General features: G+C 50.2%; 1 protein-coding gene across 2 annotated transcripts in view; it reads left to right on the top strand.

The window, feature by feature from the left end:
• The first annotated feature begins 9006 nt into the window (after positions 1–9006).
• Positions 9007–17481, top strand: part of RAI1 (retinoic acid induced 1) — a 136902-nt gene continuing 128427 nt past the window's right edge. For both annotated transcript variants that reach the window (XR_006284141.1, XM_043523381.1), the window contains exon 1: positions 9007–9315. The gene's annotated coding sequence lies outside the window, so the exon portion shown is untranslated. The remainder of the gene's footprint in view (positions 9316–17481) is intronic.

Here is a 17481-nt window from a genome sequence, read left to right as displayed (position 1 = left end):
AGGTCCCAGCTGGGACCTTTCATACATAAACGGGGTAAGAGAGTCCTTGCCCCAAAGAGTTTACAATCTAAATAGACAAGACAAACAAATGTGTGAGAAAGGAAGGGTTATTCTCCCCATCGGGGTACAGAGAAATTAAGTGAGTTTCCCAGCGTTGCACAGGGAGGCTGGGGCAGGGCTGGGAATCTAACCTAGATCTCCTGGGTCCCAGACCAGTGTCTCACCAACAAGACCATCCGTACGACACACACATTACTGCTGTGACGGAGGCCGAGAACCAGGAAGTGAAGCTGACGAAAAGCAAAATTAACACTGACCAGGGCCTTTGCACTGTCCATCCTGAGCCAAGTATGGAAAAGGAAACACTGCTGCTTGGATAATTTAAATAAATCCTTTTGTTTTTAATAATCCAAGAAACGCAGAAGTGGAATTTAGCTGACCTTCCTAACTCCTTATTCATCTACTTTCCAACTCCAACCAATGGTTCTGAGTCACCAGATCTGCCTTGCTCTAGGCAATCAGTGTATTTGGTGAATGGCACATGTCACTATTTATCAAAATATCATGTTCCTATAGTTACAGAAATCCAGTCATTTTCACTGGGCTTCGTTGTTAACAATCAAAAGTAAGTGACTAAGGTAAGTGCCCTGTATTGGTTTAAAAACAAATTAAATCACCCACAAAGCAGTTCTTTATTTATCTCAGAGATGGAGCCACCCCAATAACAGACAAGTATTCTACGAGCCAGAGAAAAACACCTGGTATAAGATCAAGCCAAATTGGTTTAGCTTCTGTGAGCCAGGGTTTTAGCACAGGCCAGGTCATAAGGCCTGTGCCTGCATCATTAACACAATGCCTAGCAAGTGCCTTCTGTGGCATCTGCCCAGCACTTAAGGGCTGCAAATCATGTCTGGGAGCACACTCCTCCAATGCCCCCTGTTGCCAGTGCGGCTTTTATTGCAGACCTGAATGTGCCTTGATTCCACGCAGACCCGAATTCACTGCCCATTTTTATTGCTGCCAATTGCCAGCAGCAGAGAATGTAACATGGGTTAACTCCTTCCCTGCCCTACTGATGTCTGCCGCCTTACAGGTATTTCAGGTTTCTCACATTGCTACCTGGGCAGCATGTGCTCAGCTGTGGTGCTCAAGGGGTTAAAGAAATGACCCAGCCCCACACACATACACAAGCTCCCTTGGGTCCCCATAGGCAGTGGCTGCCACCCAATGAAGGGTGATGATCAGGAATGCGCAAGGCCCAACACCTACAAACTCTGCGCTGCGATGTTAAGGAATGGTTGACTGCTCTCTGCTCCCCGGTTCAGCTGCTCTCTCCTGGTCTGCGCTCCCATCTGTCTCCCTGCCCTCTCCCAGTGCTCCCACTCCAGCTACATGAATATGGATAGCAGAGCTGAGAGGCTGCCCACCCTCAGGTGCTGACCCGGGGACCTTCACATCTCAGTGGGAGCCGAGCCCAAGTGGTGCGGGGCTTTGAGCTGCAGACCACACTCCATTCCTGGTGAATGCTCTGAGGTCTCATGCTGTGAAAAGAATGAGCAGATAATAGGATTTCCCATTTCTTCAAAGGACACGCAGGCCAGCCCCCATTGCTGAGCAGAGCTTTGAAAAACAGTCACCAGACAGCTAGCGGGCTTCCCAGGCATTGCCACGGGAAGGGGACGGTCAAATATTGGTATTTATGAGACAGCTACAGAACAGCCCAGCCCAAGTGACAGTGATGGGCATATTGGATGGATATCAAAGGGGTGACCACAGCCAAGAGGAATGGAAAGAGACCAGGATGGCAGGCCTGGACACCAACATCTTCGATCTATCACCAGACCTGCCCCGCTGATGTGCCTCAAACCTAATCTGAATTGATCCGCTCCAAAGCCGAGAGGCTACGTCAGTCTCAGTGACCCATTCCATCCTTGGCTTCTCGGCTGAGATGGTTGGCAAGGAGGGGAACAGTTAGTACTAGCCATAGGGATGGGTTTTGTGATAGAGATAAAGCTGGATTGAACCCCTCCAAACTCCCCCCCACCACAGCCAAACACCTAGGAGAGGGTGATATGGAGGAGATACAGGCCTGAGACATGCATGGTTTGCCCGCAAAGGGGAAATTTACCAAACAAAAATTCCCCACCAGTGCTAGCACCAATTCAGCTGCCTTGCTGTTAGCCCCAGTGGTAAAAGGAGGTCTGAGTGGGGTAATTTTGGACATATCCTCCATGCGGACACAGCCAGGTTCTCTCTCTCTCTCTCTCCTCCCACGCTGCAGTGACATGCCTGATAACAGCAGTGGGGGAAGCGTGGGTGAAAAGTCACCTGCAGCCTCTTTATTTAGGATAGTCCTAAAACAGATAGTTTAGCCACTTTTTCATACTGAAAAGCTGCTAAATGGGAGAATTATGTAGGGCTTTCTACTGTGTGTTAATTACGGCTCGTGCACAGACACCCATAAAACATCTGCACCCATGCTCCCCCACTTCCCCCCGCCCCAGCTCTCCTCTCAACCTCACCCCAAGGGAGACAAACACAAACACCCACCCAGGGACACAGAAACACACACAGCAAAGTGGGAGAACTGGAAATCTTCTCGCTACAAAGGAGCAATTGATTCCCTCCGACCCCAAACTGCAAAGCGGGGGAGATTGTGGGAGCATCTGGAGACTCATTTGAAGAGCTCCTGTTTTCCTATGTCTGCTCCCATTTCGCCTTGGATGGCTTATCAACAGTGACTTTCCCGACAGCGATCGATAGAAAACATTTTATCTCCTTCCCAGGCGGCAGAATCCTTGGAGTGGCTCTGATTTCTGTTACTATGGTGACATCTTCTGGGCTTATTAAAGCTCTTTCCTTTCTTGGTGTGGTGGTGGGTTTGGTTGGGGTTTTTTTTAAGCAAAATAACAAGAAAGTCAAACAAATCTGGTGCCTGCAGCATCTCTCCATGCATGGAGCTTCCTGCACTGACCTGCCTTTGCGGGGGAGGGGCTCGGAGCAGCTTTCATCTGAAAACATATTTGAAGCCTCTGAAATCTATTGAGACTCAAATGCAGGCTGGCTCAGCTGGGGCCTTCACCCCCCCTAATCTTGTCAGATTCCTGTCTCCCTCCCTTCTGAGCTCAACCTCCCAAGCCTGGGAAAATCCCCTTGGCTACACAGCAGGGACCGCCTAAAACACAAGTGCAGGCTTGGGTCCCTCCGGAGCCTTGACTTATTTTGTTGCTCTGTCCCCCTCCTTGAAGAAGGAGGAGGGAGCTCAGGGTCCAAACCCACCCCCTCTGGCAGCTTGTGACCGTACTAGGGCGTGGAGACTTGCAAATTGCAAAGCTGGCCCTGGGACACGGATCAAAGGAGGAGGGACTCCAGGGCTTTGACTTGGTGTCTCCACCACACAATATATGCCACACACACACATACACCCCCCCCCCCCCATTGTGCGTTAGACCCCAGCTCTCTGCATGAGATGGTTGTTTTCCTATCGGATCTACCAGATTTGCTGCTGCTCTCATTTCTATGCCTTTCTCTCTCCTCATTCCTCCAGCCCCCAAGTCGGTGATGATGCCCCTTTGCGAGTGACACTTCCATCCCTCACACTCTGAACAAAACCAGCCCAGGGGCTTCCATCTGGAAGTGATTCTCTTCCTACAAGTGGCCACAGCAATCGCTGGAGAGAGAGGTTAGCTAGCGTTCTGCGGCTGCCAGGGTCCAGCTCTGACTTGCGTCTTGCTGGGAAAGCCTCTCTTAAAAACGACCGCAATGGCCCAAAACACGGCGCTCAGCTCCTCGACCAAGTCTTGGCCAAGCACCTAAGGGGGTGTCTTCACTGCTGAGTTAGCCCAGGTGATCAGCACCAGGGTTAGCCTAGCTGTCGGGTAGGCAGCCCCACGGCACAGGCAGACCCGAGTTACTGTGTCCACACTGGGGCTGCGCTCCTTCACCATGTGTGCCGCTAGGACTTTGGGGTGCTCTCTGCGCTGCAGTACGCTGGGCTGATCTAGGATTTTTTCCCAGGAAATTGTAGGAGCTCTTGTCAGTCCCCCGGTGCCTTCCCACAGTTCCCTGCATATGCCTCGCAGGACAATCAGCACCTTAGCCGGCATCTACACTGCCAGTTACCAGCAGAAGTGAAAGCAGCACCCAAGCTCAAGTCTATCACCCCAGCTGGGCCAGGCACCTGGTCATTGAAAGCATCACTGAAGTCAGGTGAGAAGGTTTGGTGTGTGGAAAGGAGGCGGGTTACAGGCAACACCTGAGTAAGTGTCTAGGCTAACTCTGCGGTGAAGACAGACCCTAACACTCTACCCCTCTATCTGCCTAACAAGGTCACATTAGGCCACATTTGAGCCAGAGGTAGACTTTGATACTGGTTGGTGAAAGAGGCCGTTTCCAAGGACACGAGTAGGAAAATGTCTTAGAAATGGCTGGTGCTGGAAGATTAGACAAGGCTCTCTGCCTCTGAAGCAGTCGGGAAAAAGAAAGAATACAGAATATATTTGATGATGGCCCCTATTAAAAACAAGGTCTTCCAGTGCCCAAAGCGAAGCTACTGGGGTAGTGAGTTGCTTGTGGACAGGGCATTTTCACGGATAGTCATTTCATTCCAATTTCAAAGCTGCTAGGGGATTTTAGAGGTAGGTTGGCAGCCCTCATTAGCTTGGACAGCTCTGCTTACTTCTTTCATTTAGCTATCTGACCCTTCCATTCCAGTTAGTTAACATTTATAAACGATATCTTCAGCTTTAGCGACACAAAAGAAAAAATGAGAGATGTTTAAAAATAAAAAACCTGGGAAATTCCAAAAACAAAAAAAACTTTGTTTAAAGAACCCCAGTTAAGGTCACTAAGCGACAGAAATGTATTTACTTTCACATCATTTGTAAAAGCAGAAGCTCTTAAAAGCAAGGAAAGGAACAGCCAAGGACACCATGAATCCACCATGGCATAAATGATAAATAGAAACACGTTGTTCTGGCTTAGAATTGCATATACATACATATATACATATAACAACCTTATCTCTGACCCAAAATAAAAATGATTCCTTCATCAGCAATCTCAAAATACAAAATTTTGTATGTACATATTAATGACACATATTGATCAACTTCAAATACAAGCCCATACAGAACATATCCACAAAAATACCAGAGAGTTATATTGTACATATTCAATGTTATTCTAAAGAAACAGCAGTTATGTCAGCCAAAAACAACTATTTTCAATTTATAAATACTCATCTCGTCAATTTTTCCTCCAAATAGAAAAACCCAGCGAGGCTCCAAAAATTGGCTAAACGCTCAGGCCAAAAATATGTTATCTTATATCTCCCATTCAACAGTTTCCCTGGAAGGAAAATAAGTAAGATATAGAAATTAAGATAGGAAAGATTCATAATCGGGAGAAAAAGAAAACAATGGGTTGGAGTTCAGTTTATTGTGCTGTGATGAAATACGCATTGCTTTGTACTTGATCAGAATAATGTAGTATTGTTTATTCTTATTTATGTTGCATTGTAATAGGGCCCAGGGTTACCCAGTCTGGACCAGGGACACATTGTGCTAGGCACTGTAAAAACACAGAACTAAGAGAAGATAGGCACTATTATTATGTGGGCAATTTAAGATTGACAAAGTCCTTAGATTTTAATTTCCTTGTTCTTATAGATGATGTGATAGGGAAATACACTGTTACCACTTGGCAGCCTTGATTGTTTCTTTAAATAATTTTTGTTGTTTCTGGAATACATATAGGGCAGAGCTTGGAAACCCTTGCTCACAGGAATAAAACGTTTTCACACAAGTAAGCCCATTGACTTCTACGGAAATACTTGAGTACAAAATGGTTTGCAAAATCACATGCCTGGTGCTTTAAAAAAAAAAAAAGAATTATTGAATCTTTGGGGCTAACAGGTGTGATGTAAATGTAAGGTATATATGCAAGGAGCTATTTGAGGAAATTGAGAGGTGGCAGAGTTTACACTGATCAAAGGAAATACTTTTTCACGCAATCCACAACCAGCCAGTGGAACTCATTGCCACATGGCATCACTGAGGCCAAGAGCTAGGTAGGATTCAGAAAAGGATTGGATCTGTGTATAGATAACAAGACTATCCAGAGCTATAAGCTATTTGAGCTTATGCTCAAATAAATTGGTTAGTCTCTAAGGTGCCACAAGTACTCCTTTTCTTTTTGCGAATACAGACTAACACGGCTGTTACTCTGAAACCTGTCAGAGCTATAATAGTAACCACCAAAAATATAAACAAGAGCTTTGGAAAAGATATAAGCCCTGAGGCATAAACCAAGCTCTAACTATTGGGGGCTGGCAGAAAAATTTCCCTGGGGGCAGAATATCCCATAACTGGTTCTGGGCTACTGTCATAGACAGGATACTGTACTAGATGGATCCCTGTATAGCAATTGCTCGGTTCCTATTAAAAGCCTGGGATTAGACCAGTCTAAATAGTGATTGGAGTCAAATGACAGGCTGACCTCAATTAGTATCCCAAGAGTTTAAGAAACAATGGCTTGTGTTGTTCGTTTGGAGACCCCTTCTTCCTGGGATTGCTATTCTGCGGCATAGAAAAGGGCAGAAGCCCTGTTAACACTTTCGCTGTTGTTTGATTTTAGCAATGGGAAGCAGCAAAGCTGCAGGTATTTCCTGCTATTGGCCTCCATCTGCATGTCTGGCTGGTTTCAAAAGGGACGTGCTGAACCCGAAATGCACACAGCTGCTAAGATCTGTTAAAACTCAAACCAAAGAAACAACCTCTCCTTGTCAGACTAGTGCCAGAGAGCACAGGTGAGTCAGCCAGGACATCCATGCCAAATGCCTTGGCCTGCAGGAACCCTACACCACCTGCTCACTGTTACTTGCTTTGGCAGGCACGGGGGATTATATGATGGCCAGCTCTGTGATTAAATGGAAATTATTAACTTAAAAATCATACATCTGTCTACAAATGGTTTCCCCCCGCACTATTGCTACTAGCCAAGGCTACAATGGCTGTCACTAAGGAAATAGAGGAAAAACAGCCTCTGTGTTTCACTTTAAAAAGAAAAGGAGTACTTGTGGCACCTTAGAGACTAACCAGTTTATTTGAGCATGAGCTTTCGTGAGCTACAGCTCACTTCATCGGATGCATAGCATATCGTGGAAACTGCCTGTTTCACTTTGTTTCCTCTTCACATTTCACAGCACTCTGAGCACAGGCACTTTGCCCTCTTCTGTTTGGGGCTTTTGCAAAAAACATGGGAGAGAAAAATATCTGTTTAAATGGGAAAATGTGATTTTAAAAGCACAAGTAGCAGCTGGGCTGGGGAGAAGGGATAGCACCCAAAGGCCTATTAATTCCTTTTGGAGTCCCTTTCAGTGTCTCAGTTATGATTATCAAACCTTGAAGTTACTGTAGCACCAAAAGGCCTGTCAAGACTGAGGCCCAGGGTGTTGTGCTCTACAAACAGAGACACACCATCCCTGCAGCAGAGAGCCACGGTTTCCCTTGCTACAGCCTTCTTTGGCCAAGGCTAGGGAGGGAGCAGCCTGCGGAGGCCTACTGGAATTTCCATTAGGGTTAATGCAAACATGGGGTGTTAATAGAGAAGTCCTAATAGAAAACAGATGTGTACTATGGGCCTTAATGTATAGAAATAAGGTATTTTCAGTGAACATTGCTACACCCACTCCGGCATGCAAACAGTTAACTAGCTGCAGACACTAAACATAAAGATCTTATGATGCTAACAAAGTACTCCATGATAAGGAAAATACAAAATAAGCATTAGACAGTGCAGCGGGCTACAGCCAATTTTCATCACGTAATATGCTTCCTCTGTCCTGCCTCCCCACTGCACCCTACCTCCTTCAAGCTGACTCCATGCAAAGATACAACTGTCAAGATGCCAGGCCAACCTAGACAAATACCATTTTGTCTTGCCACTCAGTTATGAGTTTATAATTCTGGAACTCAAGGTAAAGTGTTGATCAGGGATTGGAAAACTTTGACCCGCGGCCCGCCAAGGTAAGCCCCCTGGGGGGCCAGGCCGGTTTGTTTACCTGCTGCGTCTGCAGGTTTGGCCGATCGCAGCTCCCACTGGCCGCAGTTCGCCGTTCCAGGCCAGTGGGGCCTGCAGAAAGCGGGGGCCAGCACATCCCTCAGCCTGCACCGCTTCCTGCAGCCCCCATTGGTCTGGAACGACAAACCATGGCCAGTGGGAGCTGTGATCGGCTGAACCTGCAGACGCAGCAGGTAAACAAACCGGCCTGGCCCCGCCAGGGGGCTTACCCTGGCAGGCCGCATGCCAAAGGTTGCCGATCCCTGGCGTAGATGGTAGTCCTACCACTCCGACAGAAGCCTGTTCTTTATTGGTCTGGATTTTCTAGGCCCCTGCCCTGCTAATGGAGATTCTCCTTCACTTCACCATTCTTTTGGAAGGAGAATTGGAGCCGGAGTATATAAAACCTCCCCCAAGTGGCCAGAGGGTGCAGCATGGTGACCCCACCTGGCTGTGGATGTATCACCTCTCAAGGCACTTCCATCTGAGGAGAAGTTCATCTACCCATACATGAACTTTCAGATCCAAATACATCCCTCCTTCCCCTAGGCTGAACTCTGAAAGCCCTATTAAATTCTAACAGCAAAACTGCCACTGAGAGGCAGCTTCCCAAAAAGCTGCAATAAGCCGCCTCAGTGCCCTGTCTCCAGCTAAAAGTCCGGCTTTCCTAAGCCAACCCCCGCCTTGAGTTGGTCGCTCGTGGCTCCAAGCGTCCTGCGGGAGGCCGCGGGCGGGGTACCCCCGGCGGGCTGGCACGGCTGCGGCTGGGAGGTCCGGCCCCACGGCGGGGCAGCTTTGCAGACCCACCAGGACGAGGCACCCGCGGGCAGGGCCACGTGGGCAAGCCGGCCGGCCGGCAGATGGGGCTGTCGGCCCGGGCAGAACACCTGGATTTCCCCGGAGGGAAACATGAGCGTGCACTTCCGACAGCATCCAGCCATGCCTCTAACTTTCTTCTCCCCCCCTCCTCGCCCGCTCGCCCTTCCTGTGCGAAGTGGGATCGGGCTGCCATCGACACCCGCGCCGGAGCGCGCTCGGCTGCAGGCGGAGCGGCGGCGGAGCGGGGCCAAGCCAGGGGGGCGCAGTCCCTGACTTGCCCGCGGGACTCGCCGGGGGAGCAGAGCGGGGCGAGGCGGGGAGGAAATCCGGCCGCGGGGGGCGCTCCCATGGATGGGCACCGGAGGAGCTTCCGCGCCCCGCGTCCCTGGCCCGGCTGCCCCGCTAGGCGCCTGCGGTGAGCGGCGGCGGAGCGAGGTAAGAGCGGCGGAGCCTCGCCCGGCTCGGGGGGGAGCGGAGCGGAGCGGAGCGCACGGGGCTGCGGCAGCGGCTCCCCGGGGAGGCGAGGCCCGAGCGTGCCCTGGGGCTCCGGGCCGGGCTGGCGGAGAAGGCGCCGGGGAGCAGCCAGCGGGGGTGTGGGTGTGTGTGTGTGGGGGGGGGGTCGGGGACAGCTACTCTGGCTCCGGCTGCCTCCGCTGCTGCCCGGCTCCGGAGACCGATCCGGGGCCCCGCGGGGAGGCGAGAGCCCCTGGCTGCAAGTGACTCCACGTCGCAGCGGGCCGGCCGGCTGCAGCCCAGCCGCTGGGCGCGCGGGGTCTGTGCTCCGGGCCCCCCGTGATTCCCAGGCTGCGGGGGGGCGGCCCGGCCCAGCCCAGCCCAGCCCGGGCCCTGCTGCCAACTTTCCAGGGAGCCCCCGAGCTGCGCTTCTCTCCCTTCCACCCACCCCCACGAGCCTAACCCGGCGTCTGCCCGTGCCTGGCTCCTGTGGGGAGGAACAAGACAGCGGGTCTTTCCCTCCTGCTGCAATTCCCAGGCCGGGGCCAGCGCAGGGAGACTCTGAACCAACCCCCCGAGGACCGAGACAGAAGTTTGCATTTTGACAGTAAAGTTTGAGGACCTCCGGCCTGGGAGCCCGGGCATCCCCCGTCTACCTCTTCTGCTGGAGCAGATTTTTCAGCCGCAGACCTGCTTTTTGTGCAGCGCTGGCTATTGCAGAGAAATCCGCAGACAGAAAAGGTAGTGGGAGCCCCGAGGCCGCTCCATAGCGAGTAGACAGCCCCCCTGCACCAGGCGGCCCGAGTGTCAGCCTGAAGGAGACACTGTATATTATTTCCCTTCCGCGAGGAATAGACTTTTCAAGGGCTTTCCATCTGTTTGCAATACATCTTGGCTGACGTCGCGGACCTGTCGGAGCCTTTAATTGACGTCAGAGGAGGGGAACTGCTGGGGTGTGTGTTTGCTCCCTGCTGCCTGGACAGGAACGGCCAAGCCGCCCCCGAGACACGATCAATCCCTTCTTTGCAAAAGCCTGCGGCGGCCAGTGGGCCCTACCTCTGCCCCCTTTGTGGCGGCTCCCAAGCAACCTGCCCCTCCAGCTGGCCTCTTCTGACTGCTCAGAATGGAGCCCTGTACTCAGCCTGAGACAGAGATGGGGTCTCCAGCTAGGGGAGTGTCCCAGAGGCCTGGCGGAGGCTGGGTTCATATGGCCATGGTGTGTAATCACATTGGGGCCCCCAAAGGTGCAGGGCCTCTCACAGGGCAGATCCAATTGCTCCTGCCTACAGCCAGCTGTAAAGACCCTTCAGCGCCCAGCAGCTGCCTCCCGCTGCAGGTCTGTGTCTTTGGCGCTACGGGTAAAAGTGCCTCCCTGATAGCACATTGTGAGGAACAGGATCCTACCCACCCCAGGGATACAGCTCTGCCCCCCCCCCCCCCCGATAACATCTGAACAGAACCAATGTAGTGCTAGAACTCGAGACATCGTCCTTGCTGTTGTGATGGAGGGGATGGTCTGTGAGTCGTGTTCGGCTCTGTGGGTCTTGGGTCACGTAATGATCAGTGCCAAGGGCACCGTAACAGGAAGGATTTTCATTCTCATTTATTGTTCCTAAAAACACTTTAAAATGGGGAAAATGACATTTTTATCCCCATTTGCAAAGACTGGAAAGCAGAGGGACAGGAGCAGTTATGCCCAGGGTCTCACCATGGGTCAGTTGCAGAGATAGGTCTAAAACCCAGAAGTTTTGATTTCCCAGTCCTAAGCGCTGGACTTCCCTAGTTTATACCAATCAAAGTTCCCCTGAGCCATTGGCTCATTGAGCTGATGTGGTTGAAGCATGTCTGTTTCACAGCCAAGGGACAGGAGGAAGCAATGTGGCCTGCATCACCTCCCACTGCCTTTGGCTGCCCTAAGCTGATGGTTTGGGTACCCGTTTTGCAGCTGGGTGAACTGGAGGTGACCTTTCAGTGTGAGATCGAGCGAGACTCAAATGTAAACCTTCAGGACTGTAGTTATGCCTTAACCGTTCAGCCATTGCACCAATGGCTGATGAAAATGCAGCTTGAGCTACGTTGGGGGATGGGTTAGAAAAGGATATTAAGCAGCCTGTAAAAATGGAGAAAAGAACCTGTTTTATGGTAGGTCTCTCTCCGACCCCACTGAATCTCCCACTGACATAAGGATGACCCAGGTCCCCAACTACGTTAAGACAGGGCTTTAAAAATGGCCGCGTGATATAATGACAATGACTTAATGTTTCTCTACTGCCTTTTGTCCAGGAGGCCTGCAAAGTGCTTTGCAGGCTGCACTGGGGTCACTTCAACAACCACTGAAATGCAGCTTCCTCTGGGGCGCGACATGAGTTGTTTCGAACAGGAAATGAGGAAGAATACTACACCCGCTTGAAGCTACATGGGGAAATTTAGAGAAGTAGAATAGATCTAAATTGGGAATTTAATTACAAGACAACTACAGATACCATCCTTGTCTCGTGAAGAGACCACCCATGCTGGGGACCTGTGTCCAATGTCTCACCCGTAAGATGTATCTCCCGGTATAGTTGGAAATCCACACAGTGTTCCTGTTCAGAATCCACAGCTATCAGGAAATAGTTTCTGGGTTCATCTAGGCAGGTCAACTGCTCCTAAACGTGTATTTTAAGGGGCCCTGCTGTCTCTCACACACACCACGCACTCAGGTAAATGGTTTGCCTCTCCCAAAAGTCCCCACCACCCATTATCTCTGAGCCACTCTACTGCTACTCTGTAGATTGAGTAACTGGGTCCATTTTGATTTCCTCCACAAACTGGTGCCAGAACCCAAGTGAGGGGAACCACAGGTTGGAAGAAGGCAGCCTAGAGGCTTATCCTTGTAGATGGGACCTCACGTGTTATTTCATTGAGAGCCCTGAAAAACCAATCTTTTCTCCTGCATTAAACCTCCTTCTGAGCTGCAAACATTAGGTTCTTATCTGGGGATATTCAGATCTGGGTTTTGGTTCCAGTCCATATAGGGCTCACCAATGAAGTTTGGATCCACAGCCAAACTTCTCCAAAATACAGGCCTGTTTAGATCTAGGCTTTACATTCAGGACCATCCCTAGTTTAATTACATCTTTGTAACCACCTAGTGCTAAGCTGTTAAAGACAAGGGAAGGTGAGCTGTGAATCCTGCTCACGCACTGGTCAGTGAAAACACCGGAACTTTTGGGATACTAGAGGGTTTGTTTAACTGGTAGAACAGGCTGCAGCTTCAGATGCATGAACTCCTGAAAGCACTGTGAAACTGAGCCCTAGGCGACGTGCCAGTAACCGACCTCCGGACCCCGAGAGTTTCAGTTAACTAGGGTTTTATTCTCACAGGTTTTCTCGCTCTTATCGTTTTCCCCCATTCCAGCGCAGGCTACCTTTAAAACTTTTGTCAGTTGCAGCCACACCTGCAGGAGCAGACCCATCTGTGGGTTTCCTCTCGCTGCGGGTGCGGCATGCCTGCACCACAGGCTTTGCATTCACAGAACGAAGTGTAAAAGTGACCTGACAGAACAGCTGACAGGCTGGGTTGGAAAAGGAGGTGCGGGGGCCAAAAAGACCAAAAACATTATTCCTCTCAAACTTTCACATTTATAATCTACCGTAAATAGTCAGATCCTCAGCAGCGGGGCTTGATTTGCCGCTCACTTTAGCCTGGACTATACAGAGAGAAGCCCCATTTGAAACCAGTGCAGGCTATCTGTGCTAACAGTTTGCATTGATGCAGCTATGCTGATATAGCTACATTTGTGCAAAACACCACCCTGTAGTCATGGCCTTGCCTGGTTTTGTACAGATGTTGCCCCATTAACTCCATTGGCATTTACTCCTGATTTACGCCAGCGTAAGTGACAGGAGAATCGGGCCCGGTGTTTTCAGGTAGGTCCTGCCGCATGGTTACGCCCACAGATGCAGGTTGCTGTATCAAACATACAGTTACAGCTGGGAAACTCAGACTTTGTGACTTTGTTTCAGCTGGAGTCTTCTCCTTATTAATATCAGCTGCTGACACCCGACTCCCCACTGCCCTGCACCTTGGGCTGTCATTTACCCTGAGTGTGAAAACGCTGCCATGTCGGAATGGTGCCGTCCTACACCCGCTTCCCATTCATGTACGTGACAACACCAGGAACCACCCATGCGCTGGCAGCAGCAGACGAGAGACAGTTTGCACCTCCCTTATTCATTGTGACCCCTAATGCAGGCTAGGGCAACTCTGAGGGACGTCCTTAAATCACAGTCCTGCTGCAGGGGCCCCAATAGGGTTTTGCAGGGGGATGGAATAGCTGGAGGGAGCTCCTGTCCCCTCTCCTTCAGCCCACACACGCCCTATCCCCAGCCCACGCTGCAACACTCCTTGTTCCTGGAGCCAGCTCTGTTCCTGGCATTAGGGACACATGCACCAGGGATCTTCCCCCGGGGAAACCATGACACCTGCCCTCTGACCCCTTTGTGTCAGCACTGCCCAGCAATGATCAATAGGGCCCGAGGCGTAAGGTAGAAGGGAATCAGGCCTAGCACATCCAGGTGGAACTTTTTACAGCAAGGACAGCCAAAGTGTGGACAAGGAGCTGAATGCAGCCCAAGTGGCCGTCACCTGTAATGTGGGAGTGCGGCCCATGAATACTATAGGCCCTCGGCCATCTTGATCTTAGCGGTTTTGAAGCAAGATGGAGCATGGCCTGCTAGGACTTGTCTCCCAGGCCACGCCACCCTAATAAATAGGATGGACAGCTCCAGGCTGCTCCATTCTAGGCCAGTTAGACGTTGACAGGGCAGCTCTTGATGTCACCAAGTTTGGGTGCCCTAGTTTGAGTGCCTGGGTACGATGGGTTTTGCTCACAGATTGGCTTTCTGAGTCATTTTTTGTCTTTAAATGACAACTCTTTGCCTTTAAATTTGCATGTATAGGTGGGGAACACGACAGCCCAATGCAAGAGGGTGAGACTTCTTATAAAAAGAACGAGTCGGGTTTTATTATCCCTTTGAGACGAGCAGAGAAAATCTATACTGAAGGCATGAAATAGCAATAAAAATGGACTTTTTGCCAAAGCAAAATTAATTGAGTGAATCTCACTCCTCAAGCCTCAGCTCTGAGAGGCTTATGAGCTGGATATGAACCGCGCTGGCCCCTTCCAGGCTGTGATCCCCAGAGGATGAGAGGCAAAGCCCTCCCTCTGCTCCTGAGCACTGGATAATTAAACAAGATGTGACCAGTATACAGGAGCAAAGGGACTCTCGCTCTGGGCCTTCACATCAGTGACTGATCCCCACAAGTTTCAGTGCGACCCAATATCTTAGATGGAAGTCCTCTAGGGCAGGGACTCTATTTATCTGTATCTGTTCAGAGTCCAGCACCACAAGCCCTGGTCCTGTTTGGGTCTTTTGGGTGCTCCCATAACATAAATAATTTACTTATCCTAATAATACAGAGTTTGGTGGGTCTCAGCCCCAGCCTCTCATCTCTCCACAGTCCCAGAAACTCGGTGTAATCGGCCTAAATATCACCAGTATTAATTTTTGGGGAAGCAGCCAAGATGAGTTATTGCAGAAGATGCTCCCTCCAGCTGAACTTGGACGTCAACAAACTGTTTTGGTGGCCTGTCCTAGGCTGGCCTTTTGCTAGTCCTGATCTTCTTGGGATGAAGTCTTGTTCCTACGAACTAGTTTCTTTCCACGTCTCCATTTACTGTCCAAGCCCATTGAGGGCAATGACCCTCCTAGGAGCTTCCTGCACAAAATCTTCATCACAGGGGGACAACCTCACCATGGCCTCACCCTTTGATGTACGTCTGCAGTGGGTCCAGCTACGCTCTGCTGGTATTTTTCAGTGGGAGGACGGAGGGAGGAGCCGTGGCGAGAGACCAGCGAGGTGACAGAAGGACTCTTCTCGGCAGCTGGTGCAAAGAAGACGAAATTGCATAAACCTCCGGAGTGCACCAGAGACGCGGAGATTAAATAGCAGGAGAGCTGGGAGGCAGAAGCAGCTTCCAGGCGGGAGAAAGGGAAAAAAAAGGGACAATTTGAACATGAATCTCCTCCCCCTCGATGTCTACCCTCCAATTCTGAGGTCCCAGATTCAGAACCATCAAAATATAGCCCTTTTCAATCCCTTATCTCGTGGCAGCAGAAACAATTGGCCTGTGAAGAAGGGGGAAACAATCTGTTTGACTGACAAACAAAAACACATTTCTGCACAAAAGGAGGAGGAGGCGGCAGCTGTCTGGCTGCTGCTTCTGCTTTTTCATTCCCCTCCCTCCCCTGTCCCCGTGCTGGCTGGCGGTGTCGAAGCCGAGCGGTTGCTTCTGCCAGCGAGACACCCGATGTTCTAACTGGCTGAGTTCAATGTCAGGGGCTCGGCAGCAAATGTCATCGTCAGCCCTGCTGTTTCCAGCCACGGCGGCGCTGACGCAAGCCGCTCGTGTCACAATGGAGAAGGGTTCTGGGGGATGCGGAGGGAAATTTGGCAGCCTTGGTGACCGTCTGCCCTCCCCAGCTGACTGGCTCTGGTGCAAGGCTGGGGCAGAGGAGGGGCACTACGCAGTGGCGGAGAGGAAGCGGGCCCATGTGGTAGCAGAGTGAGGACTCAGTCTAGAGAGAGACTGACCAAAGATGGGGCTTTGTGAGGAGCTGAGCTGGATTTCCAGAGGGGAAATTCAGCCAGATTGCCAGTCATCTGCTGAGATCTCAAAGCATGGGCAGCCTCGTCTGATGGTTACAGCATCAGGACACCAGGGTTCTGCTCCCTGGTTTTCCTGCTGACTCACGCTGTGACTTTGGACCGCTCAGTTAACAGTGCTATGCCTCAGCTTCCCCTTCAGCAAACCAAGGATGATGATAGCTACCCACCAGTGTAAGGCTTTGAGAGCCTTGGATTAAAGGCACTATTTGAAGCATAACATTGTTTTATTATGCAAACACCATAGCCACCAAGGTGTTGCTGAGAATCCATTTGGGCATTCCTATCGCGGGAGACATCAGGAGAGCCCATTGAGTTTGAGATGCTCTCTGTCTCCCCACCATGATTTCCCATCTTTGGAAGCGTTTCCATTGATTTTTTCCTTTTAAAAGGAAAGAAAAAGAAGCTGGATTTTTTTTTTCCCTTCCCCATGCTGCATCTTCTGTGAGCTTTGATTGGGTGCAGTATCACTTTCCTGTCTAATATGGTGCTTCTGGGGACACTCTTTGGCTCTGTCAAAAGAGGTGAAAAGGGAATCTGAAAATACAAGTGTCATCCCCAGTGCCTACTTGTGCATGGAGAAGTGTAAGAACAGAGTCTGAGATGGCCTACTGTGACTAGATAATGTATCCAAATATGAAAAGGCAATAAACAAAGTGTAAAGAATGCAAAAAGAGCCTTTGAAGCCACAGTGAGATTCCTAATTGCCCTTAGTCCAAGGTTGGTGTCAGTGGGAACGAAATAGGAAAGATTACCTCTTATTAGTGGGCTACTCAACTTTTTAAAAATTTGGTCTGTTGCGCTACTCATCAAGTAGCAAAGCAACACCACATTATAAAAATGTCCTTTGCTCACCATGGGATTCAGGATGAGTGGCCCGGAATTCATGAATGGCGAATTTCAACAGTTCTTTTTGATGCATCAGCCCAAGCATGTTATGCCAAGCCCTTTCTGTACACACTCATCTGTGTACACTTGTACAAAGTTGGTACAAATAGAAGATATTTGGACCAGTTCCAATGAAAGCGCATCTCCCAATGCTTTATTGGGATCTCCAGTTCAGAGACTTATGAGTTGAAGGACAAAAACCATTAATGCCTGCATCTGCTGTAGCAAGCTTCTAGAGCCAATGAGCATGTACCCTGAAGTAGCTACAAAAGAGCGGTACACCAGGAAATTAGAGAAGGAGAATTACTAGGACAAAATGCTGAGGAGTTACCCCTTTTGCAAGTGGAAGAGAATGGCTAGTGAGCAGCCAAGCTAACAACTATACTGTCCACATCAGCGTCATACATCATAACCCACCCTGAGAGTCAGTGCTGCTGGAGGAACAAAAGACAGCTGAAGCAAACCAAAAAAGCTGGCTCTCTTTAGGACGTTCAGAATGGTGCTGCGGGTGCCCATGTACTCACCAGAGTAACACTTGCCCTTCTAGT

This window comes from Chelonia mydas, chromosome 10, assembly GCF_015237465.2.
Source record: "Chelonia mydas isolate rCheMyd1 chromosome 10, rCheMyd1.pri.v2, whole genome shotgun sequence".
NCBI lineage: Eukaryota > Metazoa > Chordata > Testudines > Cheloniidae > Chelonia > Chelonia mydas.
The sequence above is the reverse complement of the archived record's forward strand: the minus strand, read 5'-3'. Positions and strand labels throughout refer to the sequence as shown.